This window comes from Equus caballus, chromosome 2 (genome assembly GCF_041296265.1).
Source record: "Equus caballus isolate H_3958 breed thoroughbred chromosome 2, TB-T2T, whole genome shotgun sequence".
Taxonomy (NCBI): Eukaryota; Metazoa; Chordata; class Mammalia; order Perissodactyla; family Equidae; genus Equus; species Equus caballus.
In genome coordinates, this window is record NC_091685.1 from 51,567,423 (window position 1) to 51,575,751 (window position 8,329).

Sequence of the window (8,329 nt, forward strand, 5' to 3'; positions counted from 1 at the left end):
TTGGGGGAGGGATTTCCAAAGGTATTTAACAGGAACACTTTTTAAGACTTTGTGTGGACATATATAGGTTAATATACATAGCAAGTGTCCAATAAATTGACTAAGTGTATGTGTAATAGGTACTTATAGTAAGCAATAGATTTTAAATGTGTTTGTCTGTGTGTATACATGTAGAGAACTTTATTTATCAGACTGTTTCTTTCTGTTCTCCACACTGTTTCTATTATTACAGGTTAAAAAATAAGGGTTTCCTTTACTTGACAGATCCTTAAGTATTGAACACCTATCCAAGAATTTTTTTTATCCCTGTATACTAAGCTGGAAATTTCATGAATGTGACTATGTTAAATTGTATTTGGAACAGAATTTTGAAGAATAAAAACTATTAATTAACAAACACAATAGTTATCTGAAAAGTAAAATGACCCAATGACATATTCTTTCCTTAAGGCAATTAATATTTTCCTACTTTCCTATAAAGTGTGTCAGAAACTATTAAACTGGAAGGCAGCTTCCTTTCAAAAGTTTGTTTCTCATAAAGTAGAGAATAGTGATAAATAGAGTGGGAAGATGAGAAGGCTGGAATTCCTAGGTTTATAGCTGGGGAAGCGTGCATATTTTTACAAATGAAGATGTAGGAAGTGTGATAATTCACCCAGCATTTATTCATCACCCAATAGGTGCCAGGCATTGCAGATGTTATGCCAGGCACTGTGGTAGGCACAGCAAGAAAACACACATGAACAGCATAGTGTTTGGGTAGGTACCAGGGAGTGTGTGTCACCCATAACTTATTTGTTTCCCTGATCTGTCTACTTATGACAAGTAGTTGTTGACCACTTCTTTCTTTCCATAGTGAGAGCTGTGGGTTCAAATGTAAATTCTCCTGGAAGAGGGAATGACTTTTACCTTACAAAATATATCTGAGAGTTGCAATTTGTAAGCTCACAGACACAGAGGAGGGTTGGGAAGTGCAGGACATCAAAATAACTAAGCAAATTCACAAAGTTGAAGGGGGCCAGCCCCATGGCCAGGTGGTTAAAATTCCACGCATTCTACTTTGGAGGCCTGGGTTCTCAGATTCAGATCCCAAGAGCAGAGGTATTCCATTCGTTGGCCATGCTCTGGAGGTATCTCAAATACATAATAGAGGAAGATCAGCACAGATGTTAGCTCAGGGCTAATCTTCCTCAAGGGAAAAGAAAATAGAGGAGAATTCAGAACGGACGTTAGCTCAGGGCAAAACTTCCTCACCCAAAAAAATGTCATAGAGTTGGAACCAGGAGAATCTAGATGTCAGACATATACTATTTTCTCAGTACATTACACCTCAAATGTTGCCCTATAGAGGCTTTTTATACGTGACAGGTCCTAGGTGTCTGAAGAGATTGAAAGCATCATGGAGGTAATGAGGAAGAATTGAAACAATTACTGGGGCAAAGAGTGCCAAGGAAATGCTCCATGTTTACAGTGACTACTCTATTTTTGTACTATGAAATACAGACTACAACCCCTTCATGATTATTAGGTATGTTTTTTTATCCCTTTGTAGGTAATGTAGTCCGCAGGAAGGTGTTACTTCCTGAATGGATCACCTCACACCTCCCAACAATATGACTGAATTTATTCTCTTAGGACTCACACAGAATCCAGACTTGCAGAAAATACTCTTCATTGTCTTTTTGTTCATTTTTCTATTTACTGTGCTGGCCCATTTGCTCACTGTCATCACCATCTCCCTCAGCATCACACTTTCAGCTCCCATGTACTTCTATCTTACTTACTTGTCCTTTATAGATGCCTCCTCTGCCTCTGTCACCATTCCCAAGATGAACATCCACCAGCTGTGCCAGAGAAGAACCATTTTCTTCAGGGGCTGCCTGATTCAGCTCTTTTAGAGCACTTTCTCAGAGGATCAGAGATCATTCTCCTCATTGTCGTGGTCTATGATAGCTATGTGGCCATCTGCAGGCCTCTGTACCACATGACCTCATGCAACAGGGGCTGTGCCACCTCCTGGTGGTAGTGGCCTAGATCAGGGGATCCTGCACCCTACTGTGCAGATTCTTTTCATGCTCGGCTTGCCCTTCTGTGGTCCCAATGTCATTGACCACTTCATGTGCAATCTCTCCCCACTGCTGAAACTTGCCTGCAGGGAGTCCTACAGGCTCAGAATGGTGGTGGCAGCCAACAGCAGGGCCGTGTGCTTATTTTTTCCATGCTGCTCATCTCCTTCATAGTCATCCTGACCTCCCTCAGGTCCTATGGCTCCAAAGGATGACACAAATACCTCCCAACTTGTGGCTCCCACTTCACTGTAGCTGTACTCTTTTTCTGCCTTGGATATTCACCTGCATGTGTCCTGTGGCCACCTGCCTTGTGGTCAAGGTAGTGACTGTATTCTTTGCAATTCTCATTTCTGTATTAAATCCTATCATTTACAGAATGAGAAACACGGAGGTAAAACATGACATAAGGGGAGACAAGTACCATATGATTACACTCATTCGTGGAAGGTAATCAAACACATACATAACAAGAACAGATTAGTGATTACTAGAGAAGTGGGGGATGAGGGAAGCTGAAAGGGGTAAAGGGGTACACATGTATCGTGATGTATAAAAACTAGACTATTGGTGGTGAATATGATGCAGCCAATAAAGAAAATGAAATATAATAATGTACACCTGTAACTTACATAATGTTATAAGCCAATATATCCCCAATAAAATAAATAAAAAAAAAAAAAACAGAGAGAGGCAAAGGGAGAATTGATGCTAGAAGGAAAAAGCAATGTCACAACAGCAGCAGAAGGAGAACATGTGATGTGATGCTGGGCTATGAGCCAAGAATGCAGGTGTCCTTTAAAAGGTGGAAAAGGTAAGGAAAGGAATTCTTTCCCTGAGGCTTCAGAATAATCAGCTCTGTCAATGTCTTGATTTTAGCCCCTTAAGACTCATTTCTGAAGAGAACTATGAGAATAAATTTGTATTGTTTTAAGGCAAAAAAAAAAAATGCCCCAAGGATTTTGTTGAAGATGAGAATAACTTAGGCTGTTCACACCAAGAAGGTGATGATGTATATAAATAGGGATTATTATATCTGTCATGAACTGAGCAAGAACATCAACAAATTTTAAAGATCACTGACAGAAAAAGAGGTCCCAGATACTAATGTTTATTGAGTAATTAATAGTTGCCAAGCCCTCTGACAGGTGCTTTAATGTACGTTACCATGGCACCAATGCTCATGTGCATAGGTTCAGGCTTTGTAACAGAAGAACAACCATAAACACAGAGTGTGATGATCCTAGAGGATGCTTCCTCCAGGCTCGCTGCTTCTTTACTGAATGTTCACATGTATGTGACTGGGATGGAGTTGACTTTTCCATAGAATCTTGATCTCAGAACTTCTTTGCTTTTTGCTTAGCCTTTGGTAAAGCAAAAAAGAGGATAGATATTCTTTGATAGATGTACGGGGCAGGGACTGCTGGGGAGTGAAAGAATCACTGATGATTTTTTTGACATTATGAATTTTCAAAAGCAAAAAGAGGGCCACACAAAAGGAAGAAGGGTAATTTATAATGGATCTCTAATATTTTTCCTTGGCACAAAAATTAAGCCAGAAATTTTGAAATTGCTCTTAATATGGTCTTATTTTCTTAAATATCCTTATGGCTCACAGTTTTTCTTGAATATAAAAGAAATTTTTTTCCCTTACCAAGACTTGAGAAGTCATTTGAAGCAACAAAGGTAAACATTCTTTTACTTAATCTGAGCAAAAAGGCATATGGCCAGGATCCAAAGCTATTGCTTTGTAGATGTGATACATATATTTACATTAAATGAGCACTTTGTTATCTATCAGGCATATTCACTTCATTTAGGTGACTTATCCATGTAGTAAATTGGTAATCCCATTATTACTATCCCCATTTTACAGAGTAGAAAATTGAAGTCGAGAGAGATTTACTAATTTACTTGCCTCAAGTCACACATCCAGGAGTTTCAACCAGAAAATTTGAATCCAAGTCTTCTAAATCTCAGTCCTACTTTCTTTCACATAAAGCACAGTTGTCTGTGGTATGTTGTATATAGGAAAGGAACTTTTCTGCAGTCTTAATGATTCACTTTATCCTTCAAGAAAGATGGTGAAAAATTTGCTGTAGCCTTATGTCAAATGTAGCAATATCTTTAAGTGGTAATGCTGCTCTATGCATGCGGAACATGTCAGGTCACTTTACATTACTATATAATATGTTATAAATCAAAGCTTCTATAACGATAACACTCCAACTTGTGTTACTTCTCACAAATGTCCCTTTTTCAAATTCACTAGTCATATGGAGCTATGTAATTTGACTATACAGTGATGCCAGCGCATATTATACCTGTTCTTTGGGGTGATTGTGTGTTCTAACTTATACCTGACTGTCTAAAGTTCATAAGATATAGAAAATTTTCTCACAAAGTCTAAGCCTAGAAGATAATATAAACAGCACTTAATCTATTCAAAATGATCAAGTTTGCAACTTTTGATGAAAATTAAACATTTCAACAGAACTTAGATTAAATGATGTGGTTCATTTTGACTGTCAGGAGATGAATGTAAGCCAGGTGTAAGGATAGGAAAAAGTGTCATTTCTACTCTAAGACAAAAGAGATGACTTGAAGAGGGAAACTAAGGCCAATGATTTGTCTTAGGTGTGACCGTGAGTGCTCAGTGGAGGTGTGACAAAATTAACAAGACACAAATTATAAATTGTCAAGGCAAACCCAGAAGGTGTAAGAACTGAAGGATGAAATGTGAGGCAGTTTTATATTCTCAGTAGGTGCAATCTTGCTGGTTTATGAACAGTTTTAAGGAATGGTAAGATGTTTCTTTGCACTCATCATCAGGACTATCTCATGAAAGCCAACTGCTATCTGATATTTTCTGATACTTAAAACAACATATGAGGAAATGAGCATATCTAATACAAAAATAAGATAAATAATATTTAGATCTATTGTATAAGGACACTTTGGTTTTTATGACATTTTCATTCAATGAAAATATTAGGCATTAAGGGATGGGAGTGAGCTAATGCTTGTTGAAGGCCAACTATGAGGTACATATTTTGCTGGATTCTCTACATGCTTTAACACTCTTAGTGTAGCAAGAAGTTTTATTAGAAAGTAAGAGGCTTTACTTTCTTTATTAGAAAGGACTTTACTCATTTTATACAAGAAGAAAATTAGACTTAATGGGGTTAAGCAACAATATCAAATCTTTTAGACTCTGCCTTCTCTACTCTTCTCACTTTGCAATACTCCTTTCTAGTAGGATGTGAAAATATCAAAACACAGAACCGATGTTGGCCACATTGTACAGACTGCCCTTGAGGCATTCTTCCCTCATTTTGGGGGACCACTTTCTTCCCTTCATCTGTCCCTTGACTTCTGCTTCCTAGGTTACTTGCACTCTCTTGATTCTTCTTATGCCGGAGAAAAGCCATCTGATGATCTCATTTCCACAGATGTATTCCCTTTTATGTGCATCATGAAAAGTGTGATGCAATGAGCTAAAGAAATGAAATTCAAATGGATGAATTTCAAAGAAAGTGACACAGGAGTGAGAGAGATGTTTGGGGAAAGAATAAATAGCTCAGTCAATCAGGAGAGTGATACTCTGTTTGGGCAGGAGGGTAGCACCCTAAAGAGCTAAATGTTGTTTCTATAGGGCCTTTCCCATTTTTTTCCCATAGTGTTAATATTTATTACTTGAAAACTGGCTCCGCGGTCATTTAAGTTCAGGAGATTTTCACTGATTCCATTTATCCAAAAAATATTGTTCAATTCCTACAATGTACTAGAAAGCTCTAGGGACTGGGAATGCAATGTTGAATACTACAGGCTAGGGTTGCATTTTTATGAAACTTAAATTCCAGTGGGGAATATGTGGATAATAAATAAGGTGACAAATGAAAAATGTAACTGTGTTACTAATAAGGATGATAAACATGTTTTATCAAGGGGGTGACACAGAAGAGAAGAATTGTGTAGTTGTTTGAAGTACAGCTAGAATTTTAGTTAGGCCCAAGTTTACATAACTTAATTGTTTACCCACCTTTCTTTTTATGAGTAAATTACTCTAACACATGCATTTGCAATGGGGATGCTATCTCTCCCTGGTAGGTAAAAACAGTTTCTTGAGAGATGAAAATATGACAATTTTTAATACATAAATCACAGAAATGCATTAAGTACATAAATAAAAATTATGATGTTAGAAATTTAGGGTGGGTGATTACAGGAACGAAATGTCTAAAAAAGAGGCTTAAGGGGGCAATAATGACAAGAAAAGATTGAGGAGCACTGCCTAGCCCATGCTTAGATAAGAACATGGAGTGATGTCAGCACGTTGGTAAAGACAATCCAAGCACAGATGTTGGACCATCACCTGTGAGGATCATATCTGGGAAAATCAAGAGGCTTTTTTCTTCTCAGGAGACTTCCCAGGTATATGGTCAAATACGTTAATGAACCAGTTATAATCTCCAAAATACATTGCATATGTAGGATATTGATATTTTTTACTATTAAAGGTGGAAAAAGAAAAGAAGACTATAACCCCAAACGTTTCTGAATTGAAAACTTGTCATTTGAGAAAACTAATTGTTAAGGAATGAGAAAAAATTTTGTCCTTATGTTTTCTGGCTGAAGTATATTTTTAATACTTAGTAATAGCAATTGTCCTTCAGTTAGATGTGACACAATTTTAATAATAGTCTCAAAATATGAAAGAGCTTGGGGCCGGCCCCATGGCTGAGTGGTTAAGTTTGCGCGCTCTGCTTCCATGGCCCAGGGTTTCACTGGTTCAGATCCTGGTCATGGACATGGCACTGCTCATCAGGCCATGTGGTGATGGTGTCCCACATGCCACAACTAGAAGGACCCACAACTAAAAATGTACAGCTATGTACTGGGGGGCTTTGGGGAGACAAAAGAAGAACAAAAAAGAACATTGGCAACAGCTGTTAGCTCAGGTGGCTATCTTTAGAAAAAAAAATGAAAGAGTCTCTGATTAGTTGATAGAAAAATTTGGACCTGGTGCTTGCTAGGTGGCAATAAATCCTATTGACTTTTCTTCATTTATATTATCAGGGCAGTTGGAGCATTGTGTGGCCATTCTGTTACTGAAGGAGAAAGCTTAGCTGTGGAGCAAGTAATTGAATGGTGAATACCATGATCTGGTTTTGTGTTTGTGGTGCATCACCTTCTCCAAGCTCCAGTGATGTTCTGTGCCTGGGAAAAGTGGATCATTGCAGGGGTAGATGGGAATTCACTGGTATGGTGATTAGCTCCTCAGTCAGTAGAGACACAGCCTCAAAAGGATGCAGTTGGAATGATGCAAGTGATCAAAATGATGCACACTTTGAAATTCTGTGTCATTTGAAAATGGCACTCTGTCCTCTTTTGGCTCAGGTCTATTACCCAAAGGAGAATGCCTTATTATTCTTCTTCTAAAATGTGGATTGGGAAATGTTTAAAAATTAAGCTCTGAGTTCAGCCAAATGGCAGAAAAAGTTCTGTGAATGATTTTGTAAACAGCTTAGTGGCTGTCTTTTTTAGCAACCTTTCTTATTTTGATAACATTTAAATTCCTTTGCCAAGCACAAGCGTTTTCTATTTAAGTCCTTGAATACTTAGACATGTGTTTTAAATCTCTCTTTAAAATCAATAGAAACTCTAGTCCTATTAAAATTACTTCCCAGTGACTGGTTGGATGATTTGTTTCCAGTGCAGTTCTTCTTGCCTCCAGACTTGGATTTGCTACATTGAAACTCTGTGTCATGATTTCCTGCTCTTTTGAAGATAAAAGTCCGTGTGAGTACATCTTGGATGGGGCCAGAGTTTTGGTGACCCTGCTGATCCCAGAAACTTTACTTACACAATATCCACCTTCTACTTCCTGGGATCATCAGGTAACCAGCTTTTGGAGGTCACAGAGAAGTCATCAGACTGAGTTTTGCAGGTGACTTTAAAAACTTGAGTATTAAACATGTTCTTTTAATTTAAACTACTATTTTGAAATCACTGAAATAACTGAATCACCTACGTGTGCATAATTATATTATACATAAAATGTCAGTAGTTCACCGATTTTATCTGTATACACAAATTGTGCTCTCAGAATGGAGAGCTTTGAGTTAACAACAATTTTTAGTTTCTTTTCCTTTAATTTCTTTTGACAAATTATCAAAATGTAGGTGTCTACCTTTTGGCCTCTCTCCAGATCATGAGATTTTTAAATAAAACAATGTGTTTATGTTTCAGAGATGTTCCCT

General features: G+C 37.7%; 1 pseudogene; it reads left to right on the forward strand.

Annotated features, from left to right (window-relative positions):
* Positions 1–1,586: 1,586 nt before the first annotated feature.
* Positions 1,587–2,520, forward strand: LOC138923118 (olfactory receptor 4C46-like; annotated as a pseudogene).
* The last annotated feature ends 5,809 nt before the right edge of the window (positions 2,521–8,329 follow it).